General features: G+C 43.9%; 1 protein-coding gene across 4 annotated transcripts in view; it reads left to right on the top strand.

The window, feature by feature from the left end:
• SHISA9 (shisa family member 9) overlaps window positions 1-24,262 on the top strand; it is a 1,679,367-nt gene that overhangs the window by 238,759 nt on the left and 1,416,346 nt on the right. The gene's annotated exons all lie outside the window — the stretch shown is intronic.

Raw genomic sequence — 24,262 nt, 5'->3', positions numbered from 1 at the left:
TAACAAATTACGGAGCAAAGGTTATCCGGCCAAATTGGTGAAAACCTCCTCGAAAAGAGCATTGAACAATAATCGTGAAGCTTTTTTAGAAAAGAAGAGGGAGAGGGAAGACAAAGAGAACCGCATTGTGTTTGTGAACACCTTTTCAAATCTTTCTTATAAAATTAAAGGTATCATTAACAGAACCTGGAAAACGGTTTACAATGATAAATCGATGCCTCCGCCGTTAGTGGCGTTTAAAAAAATCCAAAACATCAGAGGCATGCTGATTAGGAATGATATATCAGCTAAACAGATAACAGCATTCAGACAAACTACACTGTGGGGTCTCCCCCCTGTCAAGGGATATTTTCCTTGTGGTCAATGCATTATGTGTGTCTACACTAAAGAAACAAAACAAGTCTTGCTGAATCCTACTATGACATGGTCGCTTGATGACATGACAAATTGTAACACGGAGAATGTGATTTATTTAATCACATGCCCATGTGGACTGCAAGATATCGGTAAAATGAATAGAAAATGCAGCACACGTATGGTGGAATATCGCAGCTGCATAAAGAACCAGATTCTCACAGCACCTTTGGTCAAACATTTCACTCTAATGAAGCATTCTCATGAGGATTTGAGATGGGTGATTTTGAAAAGGGTGGTTGGCAAAAATAAGTTGGAAACAGATAGGAAATTATTACTGTTTGAACAGAAAATGATTTTCAAATGTCAAAGTCATGTTGTGGGTTTAAACGAAGAAATTGAGTGGCAACATACACATGATTAGTATTTCTAACCTGAAAATTCTTGTTATTTCCCTGCTTTGAATCAAAATGTGGTACCATGTGGTCATGTGATGTTTTCGAAATGGCAATTTGTGTCCTATGGTGGGAAAATGTTTCTTGACTTGTGCAGTTCTGCGTGCAGTCCAGCGTCACACCCTGTGGTTCCCATTTGGGTTATTATATCCTTTTGTGATTGGATTAGCATACTATGGGCTGGTTTTCATACCCATTATTGGCTGTTCTATAGCCATCTTTTTTATATGTGTTTTCATATTTTTTTATTTTTGGTTTCTGTTTGAGGTGAAGGTGGCACCTGTTTTAGGTCCAATTTGGCATTTGGTGCCTGTGTGTTTGTGCCCGGCGTCTCAAGATATGATCTTTTCTATTCCCATGGTGCGATCTTCAACAGTGGAGCACTCGTATGGTTTTGGGCACGTAAGTCTGTTGTTTATGTCTATTTTGATGGTTCTAGCCTCCGTAGTCCTTTGTCTATGACGCTGGACATAACGTTGTGTTTATACACAAGCTTTTCCGGTGAAGTCTGAGCGCGGTACGCATTTGAAGCGGTAGTTGCTAGAAGTGGGGATTATTGTAAAGTCGCCTTTCCACAGGATACAGTTATGTAGCCTTACATTTGTCGTGTTGGGTTGGTCGTACAAACAGCCCGCTTTTCAAGAAATAAGCCTGTTTCTAAGATATAAGTACATTACTGCAGCGGTAGGGTCACGCTTTCACTTACTGATGCATGTTGGTTCTCTACATGTTTTCCGTAGGCATTGAATCATTGAATACAGAGAGCTTGGTCCTTTCCAAGAAAAACTTGATGCATTGTGCAGCGGCATACTTTGAATAAGGAGGTATTGTGTTGTGGTTTTCTCACCATGAGGTGTTGGGGTAGAAGTTATATAACTCAGCTCTTTCAACTCTTCCTAATGGGGGGTGTCACACTTCGGTGAAGTCACGAGGAGTTGCTGTGGACACAGTGGTGTATGGTGGTGATGTGACACACCTCTTGTGGTTGTGTATTGATGGATTGTATCTCTTGGTTGGTTTGCAGCACTGTAGTGGACATACAGCTACGTGGGAGCAATTGAATAATAGAGACTCGATCTGTGGAGTCTACAGCAAAACTGTGGTGTTTTGACACCAGCGCTACTGATACCAATTTAAGAGGTATGTAGCTTTACAATGAGGACAGGTTGAGAACAATCATGTCCTTCCATCCTAGTGAACTGTGATTCATAAGCTAGTTGCACTGGAGTATGGAATTAGTGTCTTAGTTTTTTCGACTGATGTGCATGTCTGATGACCGCCCCCTTTATTTGTTTCCTGGCTTAGGAACCCTTTGGGAACTCCCGGGTGTGACTTTGGATTGCATGGTGAAAACTAGGTAATGGAAGTATTCCCCTGAAGAAAGTTCATGCATCTGTGCAAACAAGAACTGAAACATGTCGGGATTTTTGTGTATCTGAGTCAGTGAACTCAGTGTGTTTGGAAAATTGTTAAATCCATTCATTGTGTGTGTTTTTGTACTGCTTTTTATCTTTGAATGTGGTTATATGTATGTTCTACTTGTGATTTGTATTGTCTTTTATACCATGCTATGTGAGGTTGGGTCATACTCAAACCAAACACTTTTATGAGTGTTTTTATTATTATGAACTATTGATTAAAACTAAACAACTGTTGACAACAGTAGCTATACGTACCAGGTCTATTTTTTCAAGACTGAAGGTACCAGTAATTTGGGGTGTGCTTTAAGACATGTGCATAAGGCCAGAGAAAAAACTAATGCCAGGATCATACATTTAATTAGAGCAACCTTTGTCTCTCCAGATGTTTTGGACTACAGCTCCCACCAGCCCCCAACCAGCAAAGTCAAATGAGAGGCATCATGGGAGGAGAAATCCCAGTTTATCTGTCGAGCCACGGGTTGCAGAGCCTTGAACTAGAGCGCTGAAGGATGCCTTGTCAATTTCAGATACTTGCATATGGAGGTTCATCTCTTTCTCTTTAGCCCTCTGTGGTATATGGAATGATCGAATGCAGATGATTTGTTATGAAATCTGGAGATAGCGGTCATGCCCCATTTAAAAAAAAATAAAAAAATAAAACTACAGCATAACATTAAATGATATGTAGTAGAAATGGTAAAGTAAGCTGCCGGAAGAAAGACTTGATGGTCACTAATAGAGCACATAGGAAACGGGATCCGTACTAACGAAGAGGCGATGGGAATGGCAGCCGCAGATTGGGAAAATAAGTGGTTGCAGCAGTGATAGAAGGGCATCAAAAAAGTAGTGGAACTGTGACTCCGGCGGGGGACAGGGTAGGAAGGAAGGAAGCAACGGCCAACACATTGTTCAAGGGTCGCAGTCATGCTGGTAGACAGCCAATTGAGTTGAAATAGATTTCAGTTTAGCTGTAACTGATATGCGGTGGTAAAGTGGAGAAGTGGGCTTTAGCTTCATACAGAGCAGTCCTAGAATGGTCAAAATGGCTGCAAAAAGTAGTGGAACTATTAACAGTAAAAAGTAAAAGTAGTGGAACACTGCTCCCGACCGTTCCCACTCACTTCGACCAGTGGCTTGCATGGGATCTACCGCGGGCGCATGAACGTTTGACATAAAATGCCTGTGCTAAAATGAGTGGTAGAGGCCGGCACGAAGGACTATGCACTGATTTAGAAATAGGGTCAGAAGAATCTTAGGTCCACTGGGATTGGAAAAGTAAAATAGCCACTACGTTCCCAAACGTGGTCCATGGAAACTAAAACTGTGGGGCTTGAATATCTTAATGACCACACAATGCCATCACAAGTACAAACCGTGCAACACAAAGAAGATTGCGAGTAAGAGAGTTGTGTCTTAGTTCAATTATCGCTGTTATGCAACATCCGATGTTGGCAGGGACGCCATTTGGGGTCGCCAGGACTCGCCATTGCGGCCCAGGAGGTCTCCCTTGCTACCACTAAAAAAAAAAAATAATTAATTTTTTTCTTTATTTTTACTTTTAAGCTCCTGTGCTGCGGCCAGTTCCACATGGCTCTTTGTTTCTGGAGTGGCTGGCATTTTGGTTGAGGCCTCTTAAAAAAAAAAAACAAAAAAAAAACGGGGTTACACGAGTGTAACACTGAGCAGTGACCCTAAATAAGAAAGAAAATAAATAACAAATAATTTGTCTTTCTGGAATTCTATACAATAATTGCTAGGCTCATTAAAGGGGTGAAAAGTTGTGTTCTATTACCTTCCATGATATCAGTTCAGGGTGGGGTCAAATGGAATTATTTCCTGTGATGTCATCAGATGTCAAGGGTCATGTGATGTTACTTCTGCATCCAATAGCATTTTAGTGAACTGACGTCCCTGCATAATGCTGGCCACCATTTTATGGGTAGCGTGTGAAAAAAGTGGAAGCATTGAAAACAAAAGGATGCTTGCTGCTCTTGGTGCAAACTGTGGGCCCAATTCATGGAATATTTGCCCGGTTCAAAGTGAATTTGCACTGCTGAAAAGTCACTTTGCACTTCTGACACAAACCCTGATTTATGGAACCGTGCAAAGTTTATTTTGCCAGCCAAAGTCAGCGCATATCCATTTTTGCAGTACAAAATGACTTTTCCCGTACTCTGCACGGTTCAATGAATCAGGCTTTGTGTCGGCAGTGCAGTCACTTTTTTAGCAGTGCAAAAATACTTCGAACTGGGCAAATATAACATTACTCGGGCCCCAAATGTCATAGGTCGTTTTCTTCTCTTTTCTTTTTTTTTGGGTAATGTATTTTCCAATTTGTAGTGATATTCTCTGATGGCCCAGCCCGAGAAACAAATGGGATGTCATTATAAACCGCAGGTACTGTGCGCTGGGAGGCATTTTAAAGTTGCCAGGCGCAGGAATTAATGAGCGATAACGTTACGGCGCGCGAACAAATGTCTGAGAAACACTACAATATTATTTCTTTAAACAATTCTTTAATAATATCCCTTTATATAGTAAATGATATGGAAATGGGTCGCACCCAGCCATGTGTCATTCCTTTGTCTTTCCAGAGATGGAACATTTCACAGCCGCCTTCAGATCCATTCTTCTGTTCCTCCTTTCTCTTCTCTCTTTCTGGCCCCTGAGATTCTTCCATCCATGGCCTTCAAATCAATTTCAGCACTTTTTCGAAAAATAGTCCATTATTGCGCCATGACGTGTAGAACAAAAGGTGCCTTCCATTTCCAACGTAGTAAGTCTTCCAGCTGCCAAAAGAGAACTATTCTAAATTAATGATGCCTTTCTTCGTGCAACGGAACAAATGGAGCGACACCCTAGAAACACCTGTGGGTGCCCATTTTCATGCGTCACCTGCATTGGTCATTTCCGTCAAGTGCTGCCAGAGCGCGAAGAATGATGGTTGCAATATTTGAGTTCATATCCAAGTACAGGGAAGTTAGGGTCACCAGACGTCCCGGTTTTGCTGGGACTGTTCGGGTATTTGAACCTGCGTCCCGGTGTCCCAAGGCTTTTTTAAGTTTAAAATCCCTGTCCCGGGATTTGGGTATCGGGTGGATACCATTCCGGTTTTTGGCTGGATATCATGATTTTTGCCACAAACCGGGATGGTAGCCACCCGATCCCCAAATCCCGGATGGGTTTTTCAAACTTAAAATAGCTTTGGGACCCCCGGCACTGAAACATGACACGGAACAGGCACCCCACATAAAAGTAGGACTACAGTTTCACCGCTGAAGCCGTGGTCCTACTTCTATGTCAGTGGCCTGTCCCGTTTTTTTATTTTCGAAATCTGATCACCCTAAGGGAAGTGTACATGAGCAGTCGGGGCCAGACTACAATTCAACTGCACAAGTGAAAGTATACGTAGGCACAATTGCATTAGCACCAGCATAAATGCAGTGCACTGATGCAATTCTGCATGGATAGATGATATGATATGATATGGCATTTATAACGTGCCTATACACAAGTGTTTCAAGGCGCGCGAGACAAGGGAGGGGGAACAAAGGGAGGACAGACAACGATCCTTCTAGGCCAGGCGTCATTCAGATCGCGCAAGTAATGGGAAGGGGGGAAAGAAAAAGTGCAGCGCGGGGGAAGGGAGATGGGAAAGTGGAATAAATAAGATAAATAAGACAAATAAAACAGCCAGCTAGTGGCAAGTGCAAGGAAGAAGCAGACATAAGTGCTAGTAGGGGGACTGAAGGGATACAGAAAAAAACGGTCCCCAAGTGCAGGGGTTGCCAGGAAGGCAGTGTAAGTGGGCAATTGACGGGGCTTGGGCCAGAGATCAGAAAGGGTGGCCAGTTAACCAGCGCAAATTCAGTCAGGAATTCAGCAGGGGAGGGGAGGAGAGAAAGCAGAAGCAAAGAGAAGGTTTTGAGGTGTTTCCGGAACCGGAGATGGTTCTCCTCGAGTTTCAAGGAGGCAGGAAGGCTGTTCCAGAGAGAGGCCCCTGCCGAAGAGAGTGACCTGCCCCCAACTTGTTGCTTGGAGAAGCGACTGACCCTCAAGGATTTGGAGGCAGATGAGCGAACACCTCAAGAAGGAAGATATTTTGGAAGAGAGAGTTGAAGGTAAGGCGGCCCCCGACCCCAGAAGGCCTTATGTACAATGCAGAGGGTTTTGAACTTAATCCTCACAGCCACTGGGAGCCAATGCAGAGATTTCAGTCCTGGAGAGATACGATCCCTGGGCTTGAGGCCAAGGAAAAGACTTGCAGTCCTGTTCTGGATAAGTTGCAGAGGGCTGAGAGTGGAGGCAGGAAGATTTAGATAGAGGCTGATACAGTAGTCCAGCTTCGAGAGGACCAGGGCTCTGGAGATAGTGAGCTTCTGGGGGAAGGAGAGGAAAGGAAGAACACCTCTAAGGAGGTGCAGCTGGTAGTGTGACTTCTTAGAGACGTCAGAGATGTGAGGGGAGAAGGAGAGTGCAGAGTCGAAGATGACCCTGAGGTTTTTAGCCTTGCAGGTGGGAGTGGCCAGCCAGAGAGCTGCAGGGAAGGAGGGAGTGGGTGTGCCGATGAGTAGAATCTCAGTCTTAGTGGCATTAAGGTAGAGGTCATTGGCGGCATACCACTCCTGGATGGCAGACAGACAGTCAGAGATGAGGGAAGGAGAGGAGGAGGAGGCTGAGGGTAGCCTGAAAATGAGCTGGGTATCTTCTGCATAGCACTGAAAGTTGGGACAGAGAGCGGCGATGCAGTGGGCAAGCAGTGCCAGGTATTGGTTGAACAGCCAGGGAGAGAGGTTAGATCCCTGGGGGACACCACAGGTAGAGAAAAAGATGTTGGAGAGGAAGGACCCAAGTTGGACCTGGGAGGGTCGGTCGGAGAGGAAAGAAGTCAGCCACGCCAGATGCCATTTGTGCATGTGCAAAATCAATTTGAATGTGTGCAAATGCATGGTAATCTGGCTCCTCCCTTCTGGTAACATTGCTGGAAAACTCCCACAAGATTCCAGAAATGCTGCACTGCCCAAGGAGTTTTGCATGCACACGTGAAGGGATTGAGGCGGATGTGAACAGGGATCCTGCTAACATGACGAGGGCGCAGCAGCTTGGACATGAGCTCATATGGTGAGAGCTTGCCTATTACAACAGGCTTTGCGGACAGGAGGGATCTTTTAGTCATTATGTCAGGACAGTTTAGCTGCTCGTATAGTAGAGGCAAGAATATGGGGTTGATATGTGTGCACGATGGTGGCATCATAGAAGTGCCCCCGTGTCAGCCTGAAGGGCAAGAAACTTGCTGCCCATCGCCCATGCCAGCAGTGCAATTTTCCCGGGCCAGCATGGCACGGGCGTCATTTGGGGGTCGCCAGGGGTCGCACCTGCGACCCCCGTGGTCTCCCTTGCTACCCCTAAAGAAACATTTATTTTAAATGTATTTATTTTCTTTTTTTAAATGGATGCTCCTGGGCTGTGGCCAACACCATGTGGCTCTTTGTTTCTGGAGTGTCCGGCTTTCTGGTTTAAGGCTCTTAAAAAACAGGGCGTTCCACAAGTGTAACACTTTGACCAGTGACCCTAAATAAGAAAGAATAGGAATACCTAATAATTTATCTTTCTGGAATCCTATAAAATAATTGCTAGACTCATTTGTTTTTGTTACATTATTTTTTGTTTTTAGCTTGATTAACAAACTTCTACAACATATCTTCACATCATTATGTTACAGAATAATACATTTAAAACAAGTTCTAATAAGGATCTAATAAATTGCAGTCTACAGACATATGACAATTTATCACAATAAGTGTCAACATTACTTCAGCAAGTTGTTATTAAAAAGGACACATTCCTAAATACTCATTAAAGGTTTATTTCAGGCACACTTCAAGGGGTGAGTCACTGATTTAGCTTGTTCTTAAACACCTCAAATTCATAATGCAGACAAAAACATCCAAAAAGCATTTAGAGTAGAATAAGCATCCCTTTCGGACCATGTATTTTGCTTTTTGCAATTTGCAGTTGTAGCATGTTTTTTTCTGCCGTTGTCTCTGTTACGATCATCACAAAATCCTTGTGCCTAAAAGCTTGTGTACAGTGTAGAACTGTTTGACAATAGCACATAAAGTGGCCCTTGATTTAATTATGACACAATTAATGCTTGTTTGTAATGTGTCTCTATTTCCAATCTCCATGGCATGCTGTTCAGGAGGTTTGTTTGCATGTAGGAGGTAACTGGTGCCCAGGATAAGGGATGCCATGTGAGTGTGCTGCTTTCCCTAATACACTGTTATGACCTCTCCCAATGGTATGTATTTTGCCAACCTCTGAAGCCTGAAAAGTACATCCACGCAGGCTTGACATGTGGCCAACTTTGCACCAGACCTGCCGATGAATATCCTGGCTGGTAAATCTGTAAGAGGATTCAATTCAACACTACAGCTAAGTCAATGCACACTCTGGGATACTGAATGGAAACCCTTACTGATATATCTTTATGTCCAGTTCATGCATTCTGGATGACTACCCCTATATAACACCCCTCTCTTAGAATCTCCCTGACCCCACTGAGCCAAGAAGTAGGTTTGTTTTGCAAATTTAAAAGATTTATTTGAAATAAAATTAAACAATGTATAGATATATCACACTTTGATAATAAATTAATAATTGGATATCACACTTAATCTGATATGATAAAGATTAACAACGGAGAATCTGGCACAAGCACACTTGTGAATAGGAACAGAAGAAGAAGGTGGTAGAGAATGCTTTATATAAGTTCAGATGGATGTAATGTTGAATGAAAACGCAATACAGAAAATACTCAATATGCGTTCAACAAAACAATGTAATCACTTTTCTCTGGCAATCCCCTCCCCCTTTATGCAATGCAAGGAAATGGAAGGAAAGCACACAGTTCTCAGAAATGCAATCAAATGTAATTCAGTTCACCCCAGCAGCTTAGACTACAGAAGCTTACACACAGGCCCAAAATGCTTTTACATGTGCTGGCAATGAAGTGAAAAATATGCTAAAATGCTTTTAATTCCCTCTAGAGGTTCAGGGTGAGTGGTATCAAGTTAATATTAGTCCAGGCTCACTTTAGCAAGGATCTAGGGTGTAACTAGCAGGTTAAACGAATTTTTGGCAACTGAAAGCAAGAAAAGTGCTGTTTTCACACGTGAAGAAATTTTGCAAATCGCGGCAAATTCGCGAGTGCGTTTTTCGCAAAAGTATCGGCGGTTCTAGGTTCGTAGGAAAGTCACGATTCTCAGCTTTCAGAGGAAAGTTACTGCGAGTCTCTAGCACAAACGGTCACAGAGATATGAGCGATGAAATAAAGCTCATTTTTCAGATTTGAAATTTTAAAGTTCAAAAAGACAATTGACAGCTAGCAACTAGAAATGACAGCTGACAGCTTTACAAATGACAGGTGACAGGAGGCAGTTCTACTTAGATTAAATAGATTGAATTATATTATTTTAACTAAGAGATTGGTTCTGCACAGTCTTGCTAGGTACTCACAATATATTCTTGAATTAAATGGGCCTCGCCACGGATCTGGTCAGGTTTTAGACTGGACTCTGGTCTGGTCTGGTCTCTGCACTTCACAGTGATCTGGGTCAGCTCTCTCTGGTTCTGCTACAGCGGTCTGGTCTGGGTCTCTGAAGGTGGATAGATTGAAGTCTCTATGTTAGCTCTCTGGAGGTTGATGGAGGTAAAGTATGGATTTTCCGGCAGAGCTTCCAGCTGCAAATGGATTTGAAGGTCCCTATCTGTCCTGCCTGTCTGCTTTTATGTGTTTTGAAAATGGGTGTGTGTGCAGCATCACTAGGCTCTACCCCTCTCCACTTGCCATTGGCCACTTCATCCGCTTCCACTTGATTGGGGGAATGAAATGAAGTGTCATCATGATGAGGTCTGTTTATGATACAGAGAACCCACCCCTATCAACTTTACACACAATCTATATTTGCTCAAAAAACATATTTGCACAGGTACACATTTGTTTAAAATTACATGCACCCTTCACATATCACAGGAGGTATCCCCTGTTCAAACTCTGCTCTTCCTGGGGGCTTGCATTCAGAAATGGCACATATTTCACTTTTTAACTGATTTTGCAATGTCAGACATTAACCCAAATTTACACACGTGTGCGCAAGGAGTATGGACATTAGTTGATGAAGTGTCAGATTTTTCACATGCACACATTTTGAGTAATATCCTCTTTTCCGCTAAAACCCCCCTGAACATACCACCGGGTCCTAACACGTCTTAAAATGTGGGCAGAAAAATCACAAGAATTATGGTATCATTTAAATAATTTTCACAAGTCCGTACTATGAGTTATTCATCTTTTTAGAGTTATGTTCTGGCCCCAAAGGGGTGTGGTTTCCCCCCAGCACAAGGTTGAATTTCTGGTTTTTCCAGTTCTGCCAAGCCAGCTTGCTCTCACAGGCAGTGCTCCTCCCCTGTCCTTCCAGGAGGAAGCTCCATTTACGACTCCCGCCAATAAAACATTTGCCTGAGTCAGGACAGGGCTTTGTTCAGAGCTCCTGTATTCTGTGGGGGCTCCCCTAATTCAATTATCAGAGAGATGGCATATCCTTAGTGTGGCCAGCAAAAGGCAGATAGGCCTGGGAACAAAGCTGTGACTCAAGTTTCATCTCCTGTCGGGGGTAGCTGGTGGGCAGAATTCAGTTCCTTAAGCCAGGTTTCAGATAAAATGTCACTTTTTGTTACCCAGTTTAAGTCAAGACAATGTTTACATATGCAGCTAGAATGCTGATTCTAAGTTTAAAACTATGACATTTAAACAATTGCAACCTATGTGACACTCAAAGTAGGTCACTCATTTCTTTTAAACATTTAGATTTTTAGTGTCTTTCAGTCCAAATTTACTTAAACTGCTGAAATCCACAGCTCAGCCAGTCTTGTTATAAACCTTCAAGTCACTTCAGAATATAACTTTACATTGGATCCACCTCTCAGTAAGTCTTTCTTTGGCTTGCCTTGGGTTCATTTATTCAGTTTTACACAAAAAAAGTAAAATCTGGTGTTGTTTTAAAACGCCGGCTTTTTGATAGTGGTGAGTACTGGTAATGCACCCCTTTTTGGGATTTAAGAAAATGAATTCCCAACAGTTATGGGTTTGCTTTTGGCAATCAGCATTGCCATTCCCAATGGTTTCAGACTACTGTGTGGGTAGTCCAATGGTGGTTTTAGGCAGTGTCCTTCTGTGCCCATAACATCGGCAAAATGGGTGGCAGCCTATTCTTCATGCACTTCCCTGTGCATTTTCTGGGAAGCTCTGGCCATCATGATGTTTTCCATGTCAGTACTGCACAGTTTTGAGGTAGGGCTCGGATGCGTGGATAAAAACATCCCACAAATCTCAGTTACCAGTTTAATGGGATCCACTACAGAGTGTCATTTGCTTTCTGACTTTGAGAACATTCAGACACGTAATTTCTCATTTTACTATTAGATAAAATAGCATAGCCAGTAAGATAGCTCAGTGGATTGAGCACTCACTGCTGCGATGTGTGTGTGATCTGCAGGTTGCAATTTCAGATTCTGGCACGGCTAAGTCAGCCTTTCATTCATCTGAGGTTGATAAATCAGTACCAATACAGTTTAGGTGATATTGTATGTATATTTGTTCTATATAATGTGCCTAATTGTAAGTGCTATATAATAACACATCATTATCATTTGGCCTTGGACGTCTGCTTGCATTCACAGTAATTTGGGAAATATGGGACTATATATTCTGATGTTAATGATAAATATGGAGATTCATTCTTGTTTGAAATGTATATCATATTACAGTGATATTGTAACCATATTTTTTGTAGTGTACCTAGGAACAATGCTTCCTGTGATGTCACTTTGAGGTGGAGTCAAATGACACCACTTGCTGTGATGTCATCAGAGGTCAAGGGTCATGTGATGTCACTTCTGCTACCACTGGCATTTTGGTTAAGTGACGTCCCTGCAGCATGGGCCATCACCGGGGAACATTATTGCACTCTGCACAAGACTCGATTACGAGGGGTGGACCGGGAATCAAAAGAAGTCCTGGAAATAATTTTCAAAGTGTCCCCATATTTCACATTTTCAGAAAGACCAACCCTTTTCCTATGAGAATATTCGGAACTAAACTAGGTCACTGCACAAAAGAGGTCCAGATTGCAGAGACACACCGGGAAATCTCCATAGTTCCCTATAGGCCAGTCCACCCATGGCGATTACTATGCACTGACCGTCCCTCCATGCAATCTATTGTTCACCCATTCGAGGATATGAGACCTGTTTGGTGACTGGGGTGAGAAAGTCTATCATTGAAACCATGTAGTGATGGGTTTTTGGGATGTATGTGGAGCTCCTCCTGCTATATCCATGCAATCTTGCCACTTTGGGACCTGCAAGAGGATTGGCTGAGATAAAAGCTGGGATGGTAGCAGTAGCAGAGGGAGGAGAGCAATGTTGCTGCTGTGGCGATGTGGAAGGTTGTAAGACAGCGGGCTCTTTGTGCTGGTAAGCTTCGAGGTGTTTCAGATGCACTATGCCTCAAGAGCGACAGCATGGGCGCGCCCTACGGTTGCGTCTTTTTTGCTGTCACACGGGCTTCTTTCATGCATATCTAGTGCCTTGAGGTTCTGGGGAAGGTTGTTTGGCGCTGCAACATTCTCATTCCCTGCATGTGAGCCTGTTCCCAGATTGATTCTTTATTATGATATAGATCAAAGAGGGGACAGCCAGACAGGATCACCGCTTCTTCTGGCAAAGTAGCTCCTAAAGCCAGCCAGGTGCAGTACAGCAGGAACCCGGGAATCCATAAGCCATGGTGAATTCAGCTGCTGGGCTTGCTTTAAACCCCGGAAAAGAAGCACACGCGTCCCTTTGCAGTCCTTTTGAGTCCAACTTGCTAACACGCTCTTTCACGAGTATGACCATTGCTGCGCCATCCACTGCTTATTGGACTGACGCAGAATGGGATGCAAATCCCCGTTTTACACGCAAATAATTCCGCGAGTCATAGTCCAAGTATCTGACTGTGGGCCTGATTCATGGAATTGTTTGCACGGTTCAATGTGACTTTTCACTACTGAAAAGTGACTTTGCACTGCTGACACAAACCCTGATTCCTGAAACTGTGCCACTTGTATTTTTGCAGTGCAAAGTCAGTGCAACGTCATTTCTGCAGTACAAAATGAACTCTGCACTGATTTTGCGTTGCAAAAATACACTTTGCACAGTTCCATGAATCAGGGTTTGTGTCGGCAGTGCAAAGTCACTTTTCAGCAGTGCAAAGTCACTTTGAACCGTGCAAAAAATGTCCATGAATCAGGCCCTGTGTGTCTCAGGGTTTGGGTTGTTACACTGATAAACCCAGTATGAGAAGAAATATGGCTCTTATGAAAAGTGCACACGCCCGCCTTCGGTGTGCTGCCAAGGGGCTGTTCTGAGGAGATAGGAAGGTTACGACGTGAATGTGCAAATCGCATTTTGCGCATTGCAATCCACGTTAGTGAAGGAATCCTTTATGGGCTCAAAAACTGTAAGAGAAATGTACTCCCCTGCACTCTATGCATCATATGACAGATATCCCGTTGCACATATATTTAGCGAGGCTTTGGACTGCAGTACCCGCTGGTTAGCAGCCCCAATGAATGCTTCTGCTTCTGCTGTGCTTTTCTCTTCTCTTTCCCACCTTTAATTTAGACTTGTATTCAGGGGCATGGGGGGTGATTTCTTTCTTCAGTTTTTTGGCCGGGCAGGGGCCTGGGGTAGGGTAGACCTGCCTCTTTTTGTATGCAGAAGGTGTCGTGTGGACAAATTGTGTGGCATATTATGTACTTGAACCACCCAACTTGGGTTAGTATTCTGTTTGCTGTTTGCTCGACCTGCTCCTGCTGTTTGTATTCACCAATAAAAAGGATTAAATAAACAAATAAAACAGTAGGAGAAAGCCAGTTTGATAACCTACCGAGAGTGAATGAATCCTGCGGTCTGTATGCCTGGTGTGGATGACAGGACTATTGTAACCTCTGGGTTCCCTCTGGTCTTTCTATAATGCCTGTGTCATCAGACACTGGCAAAGCTTCACCCTGGGACTGGTCGTGTCAAGGACCAAGCCTTATTTGCATATGGTCTTTCTCCTTCTGTAATGGCTTGGCAGGTGCAAAACGTTGGCCTGGAGGGTTGCCCAGAGCAATGCCAGATGTTAAGATTAATTCTAAACCTTCCAGCCATCACCTCTTTTGTTTTGCTCTGTTAGGGAGTAACATCAGTGGTTCTCCTAGGCCTTCTATTAATTTATTAGTGAATTACAACGTGGCAACCACAAACACAGAGGCCTCGCGGAACCCCAAGAGGAAAAGGAGGTGGGGAGCAGGTAGGGGAGAGATGTGAGCAAGTGGTTCTAATCCTTCACAGCCAAGCCACATTGCAGATCAGTTTAGTGAATGAAAGTGACAAGAGGTGGAAGAAACATGGTAAATGAGGGGAGAGACAGAACCAAACCAAATATGTACAACACAATTCACAGTAAAACAAAAGCAAGGGCGTGTGGTGAATTGGAGCCACGTCCCATCCCTGTTTAGTGAGGGAGACAACTTCAGAGAACCATGTGCCTTGTGAGCCTTAAAGGTCCACAAAATGAAACCCCTTGGTGCTCGCAGAGCCTGCACTCCATTTTAAAGAGACTCACAAATGCTCTGCGGCATATGAGACAATGATGTGGTAGATGCCAAGTGCACATCCCCCAATCAGGGGGGAAACAGTACAGGAACGCAAAGAAGTAATAAAGTTCAAGCACCTCCACCTAATCTTCTCCAGATCTGCAGAAAACATCCAGATGGCATAGCACATTACAGGTGCTTATAAAACCTTGAGGTTCTAATTAAAAAATAATGGTAATCTTTAGCCCATGTGCCAATCACTGACCTCAACTAATAATCACATAATATGGGGAAGTAAGACCCAAGAAACCACCATAAACCTACCTATGCAAACAGGTTCAACCCCACGACTCGGCCTAATCTATCTAACTCCAACTGTCGCAACGAGCCTAAGTAGTAACACTGCACTAAATATTAACAATAAAGGCACTCCATCTGATCTAAATGATCATGGTACTCCCACGGCCCCTGGGAACAACCCACCCACAAACTCACCCTCGGCCATTAAGACTTCTATAACCTTACCTATCAAGGGCGCCCTAATCAACGCCAGATCGCTTGTAGCCCATGCGCTAGATGTTGCAGACCATATCCTCACTAACACTCTGGATTTCCTGGTGATCACAGAGACTTGGCTTCACGCTACGGCAGAACCTGCCCATTCACTCGCTATTCCTGACAATTACACCATCGTTAGAACAGACAGAGAAAATGCAAGAGGTGGAGGAGCAGCCATCATTGAAAAAAAACAACTCAGCCTGAGAGAGCTCCCCAAACAATTGTTTCCCTCAGGAGAACTTCTATCAAACTTCCCCTTACTGCTTCCCGCACTTTAATGAGCCACCGCATTTATAGACCTCCGGGTCCAATTACCTCCTTCGAGGGTGACATCACACCCCTCCTGACACAGAACACTAAACCAGGTTCCCAAATTATGTTGCTAGGCAACCTAAACTTAGATTTCAAAGACAACAATGATGACAATGCCTCCTGTTTAGCCAACACCCTAAGTGAACTTGGCTTTTCACACAGGATTAATAATCCTACACACTTCAAAGGTAGAACTATAGACTGATTGGCCGATCTTAATTGTGACACGAAGATCCTCTCCAACACGCCATGTGCTTGGTCGGACCATCATGTCATCTGCTTCGCAATCCTGGATAAACCCTTCTCAGACACTGGCCTTAGTCAAGCACTTTCAGTTGCTACTAGGTGCAAATGCAACATCACCGCCGAAAGGTTATTGCCACTACTGCTCCCGATTAGCAGTAACCCTAACTCAAACAGGTCTGGCCCGTCCACCTTGGTCGAGCGGTATAATCACACCATTCTACAAGCCATAGACCAGGTAGCCCCCCTCAAAGCTTAACCGCTTGCACATCTAAATACAGGGTACACTACTAGTCTCAAAACCCTGCATAATGAAAAGGGAGCAGCAGAAATGCATTAGAAAAGAAACCCAACGGACTCAAATAAAGAAAAATGTTCCACCGCCTCCAATAATTACAAAATAGCCATCCTACATACTAAAAGTTCTACACATAATGAAAGATTTCTGAATGCTGACTCTGGCACCAAAAAACTGTTCGCCATCCTCCGCGAATTCGAATCGCCTGTGACACGCCAAGGATCCTGCACCAAAGATTCAACTTGGTGCACAAACATTCAGAATGCCTTGCTGGGTAAGATTAAACTCCTTCAAACAATAGTCGAAGCAAAAAAACTCAGCCTACCACCTAGCACTCAATTCGCTAAACCAATTGAAGTCCCCCAGAAACAGATCACCCCCTTGGAATTCACTGCAGTATCAGTAACGGACGTTAACAAAAATCATCTCTAGACTCAAACATTGAGATGGCAAGGCGATACTTGGCCAGCCGCAGTTATCAAAGACGCGGTGGAAGAATGTCATTAATAAATGCCTCTTTCGAAAACAAGCACTGTCCCAATCAACCTTAAAGATGCCTGGGTCCTCCCCCTACTAAAGAAAAGAACATTGGGCCGTAACATTCCCACGAACTATCGGCCCATCACAACCGTTCCATTCTTACTAAAAAATGCTAGACAGTGCAGCCTACCTACAGATGCAAAGTTATCTAGAATCAAACAATCTTCTAGGTCTTCATCAGTCAGGCTTCAGACCAGGACACAGGACTGAATATGCCCTGATAGACCTTAAAGTTCAAATGGATGAAATTAAAGATAATGGTAACTTAGCTCTCCTACTGTTGTCAGACTTACCAGCGACCTTTGACTTGGTCAACTGTATGTTCCTGTGCAACCATCTGACACTGGCTGCACACTTCTCCAACAGAGCTTCCGAATGGATTCAATCCTTCCTCTGCAACAGGACTATGAGGGTTTTCACACTGTCATCTTCAGCCGAGCCAACCTCAGTCGACTGCAGTGTTCCTTAAGGCTCCTTTGTGTCACCCACCCAATACAATATCTTTACGAAGCCACTATTTCACCACCTGGACAACTTGGGTGCGACCTACACTAACTATGCAGATGACACCCAAAACCTCATTCCTATCACAGGTTCCTATGGTGTAGATTCTAAGAAACGTAATGAAATGCACCAAACTATTCAGGCATGAATGGCTATCCATGGCATTTGTCTTAAGGGCGACAAAACTGAGCTACTACTCATTGGATCACAGAATCAATTAAAGAAATTAGACAAATCATTTAATATCGACAACATTAACATCAAGGTTTCCAAAGAAGTTAAAAGGCTACGTATATACTTGGACTCAGCCCTCACGCTAACAAGACAAGTTAATGAGTCTGCCTCAGCAGTGGCCTACACCTCGAAACTCATTAATGCCTGCAGACCGTTCCTGTCATCTGACAGTTGTATTACCCTGGCTAGAGCCCTGATAATATCCAGACTTAATTATTGCAACACCCTATATGTTGGAACCAACAAGCGTAACCTACAAAAACTGCAAATTCTACAGAACAATGCTTTGATGCTTTGCAAGTGGCTCTCAATATCCCAAAGACTAACCACATCTCAGCTGCAAGACGCAAAGGCCACTGGCTCCCGGTGCAGGACAGGATTGTGGTCAAAACACTGTCCCTAACTCACAAGTGCCCATCCAATGTGCCACTGCAATATCGAACCACAAATTTGCAAAACATCTTAGCCAAAGTCCCACCCTGTCTACCCATGCCCACCTCTGAAACATGCCGAGATTCAAACTACAAAAATCAGGAGGCACCAGCTTCCCAGTCCAAGCCGTGAAACGCTGGAACTCCATTCCCCTGACTTTAAAGGAGAGTTCCGGGACTTTTTTTTTATTGTCCCTACGGGTCGGCCATGTGTTTGTAAGCATAAATCGGTAGATCGTGGGAAACTTTCCTATGGACCTTACCCGACTTTTCGCCCCTTATCGCACTCGAAATCAGCCTCCATTTTGTGATAATCCTATCATTCCGCCGCATCGACCTGGCTCACCTGCCTTTGCGGCACTAAATCAAATCCCCCGCCCCTGAGCCTGACATCAGCAGACGCGTACTGCCCATTTCAAGCACGTCTCGTGTCAACAATCGCTGCGCCTCAGCTATTGACGTGTTGCCATGGAAATGGCAGGACGCCTCTTTCCCCAATAAGTATAAACAGACCGTTTCACAACATACAGCAGCAGATTTTCGATTCCATTCCTCTCTCTGTGTTACTTTGAGTATTCTGTGACTCGTTTCAGTGCTCTGGTCAGCTACCTTCGCCGCTTGTAGCACGTGTGAACAGATACCAGTACCACCGCTATAAATTATTTTACTATCTTTACCGCACAATGGCCACAATAATGCCGTATATGTACGAGCCCGAGTACACCGAGGAAGAACTACTGGAAAGGCAAGCACGCGAAAACGATGGGGATTCGGACGGCAGTTGGGAGGACCAGTCAACGGATGAAGAGCCTGGACCATGTCGCATGGACGGCGTCTCCACCTGGTGCACGTGCAATCGGTGCGAGCTAATGCCAACTGAGGAGGAGAACTGCTGCTGCCGTGAAAATTCCGGGTGCTTGGCCTACATTTCGGAAAGCGAGCAAAGTCAGCAGGAAGGCGAGCAAAGTCCGCAATGCATCACCGAGCTGCCAGAGTTCAGGGAAGCCTGCCTCTCACGGACAGTGTTGAGGATGATGATGGTGCTTATGCACGAACTTCGTGGCACTGTTCGTCCGCGTAATCCGAGTAACGAGTAAGTATACTCTGTTTGTGATGTCAGTGATGCCACCACTATTTCATGGTCGTCTCCCACATATAAAATTACATTTACATCTCATTGGAACGCATGTAAATTGGTTCCATATAGTGCATTTTCTAGATATAATTTTTTTCTAAGGAAAATGACATGTGTTACCTGAATCGACATTGATAAGAAAGTTTGGTCAGTTTAATACAGTTTGCATCTTTTTTTTTCACAGGTGGTACAGGCTGGTGGCCTATCGTTGCTTCACTTGGTGGCTTCACGGGAGGCTCGGACACCGCGTTCGGAGAGTAATACCTGCCTGTGCGGTACTTGCCATTAGACAACATTTCCCCAGTGACAGTGGACAATACCGCGGATTTTCCCTCGATGTGCTGCAACCTCAACTTTACAATGTGTAATGTTTATTATTTATGTTTAATTAAAATCTAAAATAAAGCCCAACATATATTTTAACAATGGTTGTTTTGATTTTTTAAATGAATCTAGTGTATATTCTCCTGGGAGGGTGAGGTATTTATAAACTCACCCCCCTGCCTTCCATGTAGTAGATCCTGCAGCCATCCTCTTACATTCAGTTAGATGGCCTCTCCTTGGTGAGGCCCTGCGGCAAACGGGTCTTGTCTGCACGACCACCGCCCCGATCCACCCCCCGCCCTATCAAAGGCAGTTCGCACCGGGGTACTTGAGCTGCTGGCAAGTGGAGCTGTCAGGGAGCGATAAAGGCCAAGAGGTGCCAAAGACCATGTACACTTCAAAGTGGTCTATAGAGCATGGGTTTGTTGTTCCCATGTCTACCTCCAGACCCCGTGTCTCCTGCCAAGCATCCCCCTCACGCTGGACGGCCCCCTGCAATCCACATAAGTGTGTCTCCATTCACGAGTCTTCCTGTGTCTTGTCTGCACGACCACCGCCCCGATCCACCCCCCGCCCTATCAAAGGCAGTTCGCACCGGGGTACTTGAGCTGCTGGCAAGTGGAGCTGTCAGGGAGCGATAAAGGCCAAGAGGTGCCAAAGACCATGTACACTTCAAAGTGGTCTATAGAGCATGGGTTTGTTGTTCCCATGTCTACCTCCAGACCCCGTGTCTCCTGCCAAGCATCCCCCTCACGCTGGACGGCCCCCTGCAATCCACATAATGCCACGACATATACACGTCATTCATTCACAAACACACCCCTGGTTCGAATTCTTTATAACCCACTTCATATTTCTAATGAGAACTTCTTTGCGCTTTGCTAGTCAACCCGTGAAGGTGCTGGTTATCTGCTCTTCGTCTCTGTGAACTTCCGTGACCACTTTGAGCAAACTCGTCAGTTTGCAACCTGTGAACTGCTCCCTGTTCTACGACAAGAAACTACTCTGATCCCTGCATCTAACTGTTTGTTCGTCAAGGTAAGTCCATGTACCATAATCATTTTGCGTCCAATTTTTTAATTTATATCTATTTGCTAGTAGTCATCAAATTGCATCCATGTTTTCTTTTCGTTCACGACAGTACATGCAAGGAACTAGTCACATGTTCTGAGTTTAGTCAAATTACTTTTTCTATTTTTTGAAAGTTATTGAAATACTTATCCGCATGTGAATAACGTGTATAGTTCCAAGAACCAAAACGGACCTTGCATTGAACCTTTTATGTGTCATTTACTGTTTTAACACATTGGTATTCATAGAGAATTGTTGATCTTTACTTTTCAGAACTTTCCATAATGCCTGCCTGTTCCATTGGCGGTTGCCCTTCGAAGACCCATAACAAATCTGAAGGTACTATAATGCATGTTTTCCCTAAGACAATAGATCAGATAAGAGAATGGGTCCGATATTGCGGATATCCAGCCTCTGAGCTAGAAAGTAGAGTCCTAGAAGTCTTTGCGGACAAGAGGGGTGATCGATACCGCATCTGCAGCAGGCACTTTAGCCCAGACATGTACTCCACATCATTGCTAATAAAGAAGAAAACACCGCGAGCGAGGCGAAAATTGCTCTCAACCGCTATTCCCACTCTATTCGTCCACATCCCTCCACTGGTGAGTCAAGTTTACGTATTTATCTCTCGGCCTTGCGGTAGTGTGTAGCATTAGCTAACAATAATTTCCCCATTTATGTATCCACTCAATATGAAGGCGGAAGATTCTCCATCCGTGTCGTTATTGCAGTCATCAGCCACTTCAAGCGCCTATCGGGTAATCTTACTTAGCTATTCTGACACTGACTTGTTTTAGGCATGTAAATCAATAGTTTTAATTGATCGTGTAATTATTTTACCTAATGGTACACCCTTGTACTCGTCCTCTAGTCTTTGTTTTCAGTTATAATTATTGTTATCCAAAATAATGCAAGTACTGTCTTTCAGGGAGATGCTGAGGAGTCCAACGCATTGACGACAACCGTAGATGTCACTCAGATGCTCGAGGTACGTTTCCGGACAGTTCCATCGATGGAGATCATCAGATCTTGCATTCTTGTAGCGTGATTGTTACACACAATGTTTCTTTCGTTTTTAGCCATTGATATGTCCTTCTGTCGTCGCCCTCCTATTTGTCTTCTTTTTTCAATATTGTGTTCATTACTAATGAAAGTCCTATGTTTCAGGGAGTCGATGGAGCATTAGTCCAAGTAGAAGGGGGAGCAACAGCTTGCAGAAGTGTGCACCGCAGTTACATCGTCCCTTGATGTTCTTATGCATTTCGAGGTATGGATACTGACAGTTCGATCAAGCGAAATCATATGACGTGATTACATCCGCTATACTTCCTTCTTTATTAACGCAAGTACTATGTTTCAGGGAGATGACGGAGCTTCTTCTACAAGAACATCACCCCTAGTAGTTGATGCAGATCTCTGGGTGGTGACACTTCCAACGATCGAGCAAATCGAATCATATTTACATATCCATTATTTATTTTAGACAACTGATCATTTGTGCAGGTCTATTTAGATGAGCCGTTGACGCCTGCTCAAAGTTTATGTTCTTTTTAACAAAATAGAAAAGCATACTAATGCAATTACTGTGTTTCAGGGAGTTGCTGAAGCGTCATCTTCAATAATATCATCAATGGAAGTCTATGCGGAGCCCGAGGTATGGATCTTGACAGTTCAATCTAACTAGATCAACAATGCGTGAAGTATTGTCGTTTGAATGTTCTACACAATGCGTTCATTCGTGTTTTGCTATTGAGATGTACGTATGGGTATTGGTCCCCAAGTACATTTTGTGTTTTCAATATTATTATACATACTAATGAAAGTTCTATGTTTCAGGGAGTCGATGGAGCCTCAGTGAGTGATGGATGTGCTTATCATGAAAATATAGTCGTTGCAGCGCGAGAGGAAGTGGAGACATGCACACACGAGTCGGAGCAACAGCGTCCAGATGTTGAAGTTCGAGGCAAGAAAGTTTCAAAGAAAAGAAAGCAAAAGAAGGTTAGTGTCCTGTTCACTATATTATGTTGTCTTTCACTATCAATAGTTCAATACTGTAAGTTGTGTTTAAACTGAACATCCCTTTTCTAATCTGTCCTCTAGTTGCGAGTGGGTGTAAGAACTAGATCTACACAGACAGTGAAGCGAACGAGAGATGTTGCTTGTCAAACCTTTTGGCAGGGACTTGAGACTGGAGATGCATCGTGCCAATGGGAAGAATATGAAGTGATTGACAACGGAGCTATACCACCACCAGCCATTGATAGTGAATGTCCTCCTGGTAGTTTGGATGCAGTCGGAGATCAATTCACAGAATCCACACCCGCAAAAAATAAGAGCGCGCGAAAGTTGAAGACATTGTTTTTTTCTCCCATCTCCGGACAAGGAACAGATGTTGCAATGGAAGAGAATGACGTGGACGACAATGAAACACCATCAATATCACTCAGCATAGCGGAAGACGATATCAGAGATTGTACCTTTCATGCGAGTGACATGTCCTCAACGTTACAGGCCGAACCAGCTGGGATGCAGAGTGACAGTATAAGGAAAGAGGCCAAATTCATTGTATTCGATAGCTGTTTGATGGATATTATTATGATGATGAAATGTGGGCATTCGGTTGGTGGGGAAGTATGTGGGGAGCCATTGATTAATGTGACTCGTGCAATTCGAGGCACTAACCTTAAAATACATGCCACCTGTACACAATATCATCCGTTCGCATGGTCTGCACAACCCATGCTGGGGCAACTGCCAGCAGGCAATCTACTTTGTGCAGCGGCCGCACTTTTTAGTGGTTCAAGTTTTAAAAAGTTACAGTATTTCTTTCAGTTTGTGGGAATCCATTTCATTGCGAAAAGTCAGTTCTACAAATACCAAACCGATTATCTATTTCCAGCCATCAGCGAAGCTTGGAGAATGGAAAAAATGTCAATGGAAAGTACATTCGCGGGCAAACGCTTCAGGCTAGCCGGTGATGGACAGTGCGACAGCCCAGGATTTTCAGCCAAGTACTGCACCTACCACTTTCAGGACATGGAAAGTAAGAAAATTGTGAGTTCGGTGGTCGTGCAGGTGTCACAAAGTACATCCTCAGTGGCCATGGAGAAAGTTGGCTTTGTAGCATCATTGCAAGAACTACAATCGCGGGGAATGGTGATCGACCTGATAGCCACGGACAGACACGTTTCAATTGCCAAGACAATGAGAGAAGAGTACAAAACTATAAATCACCAATTTGACGTATGGCATCTTGCAAAAACAATCAATAAAAAATTGTCGGCTGCAGGAAAAAAAAAAGATATGCAAGGTATTTCACAGTGGTCCAAGTCAATCAGCAACCATCTTTGGTGGAGCTCAAAAACATGTGAAGGGTCGTTGGAAATTCTACTGGAAAAATGGCGGTCAGTAATGTTGCACTGTAGCAACGTACATCGATGGTCGACAAATGAGCATTTCCACAAATGTGAACATGGCCATTTGTCCACAGAGGAGGCACGGAAGAAGAAGTGGTTGATTCCTTCATCACCCACTCACAAGGCCATTGAAAAGATTGTATTTGATAAAACTATAACAAGAGATTTGAGGGGACTCACGGAATTCTGCCACACAGGAGATTTGGAGGTGTTCCACAATATGTGCCTAAAGTACAGGCCCAAAAGATTGCATTTTGGCATGGAAGGCATGAAAAATCGGACT

Source organism: Ambystoma mexicanum, chromosome 2p (assembly GCF_040938575.1).
Source record: "Ambystoma mexicanum isolate Mex_15411 chromosome 2p, UKY_AmexF1_1, whole genome shotgun sequence".
Lineage (NCBI taxonomy): Eukaryota > Metazoa > Chordata > Amphibia > Caudata > Ambystomatidae > Ambystoma > Ambystoma mexicanum.
This window is presented reverse-complemented; position numbering and strand designations above follow the sequence as displayed.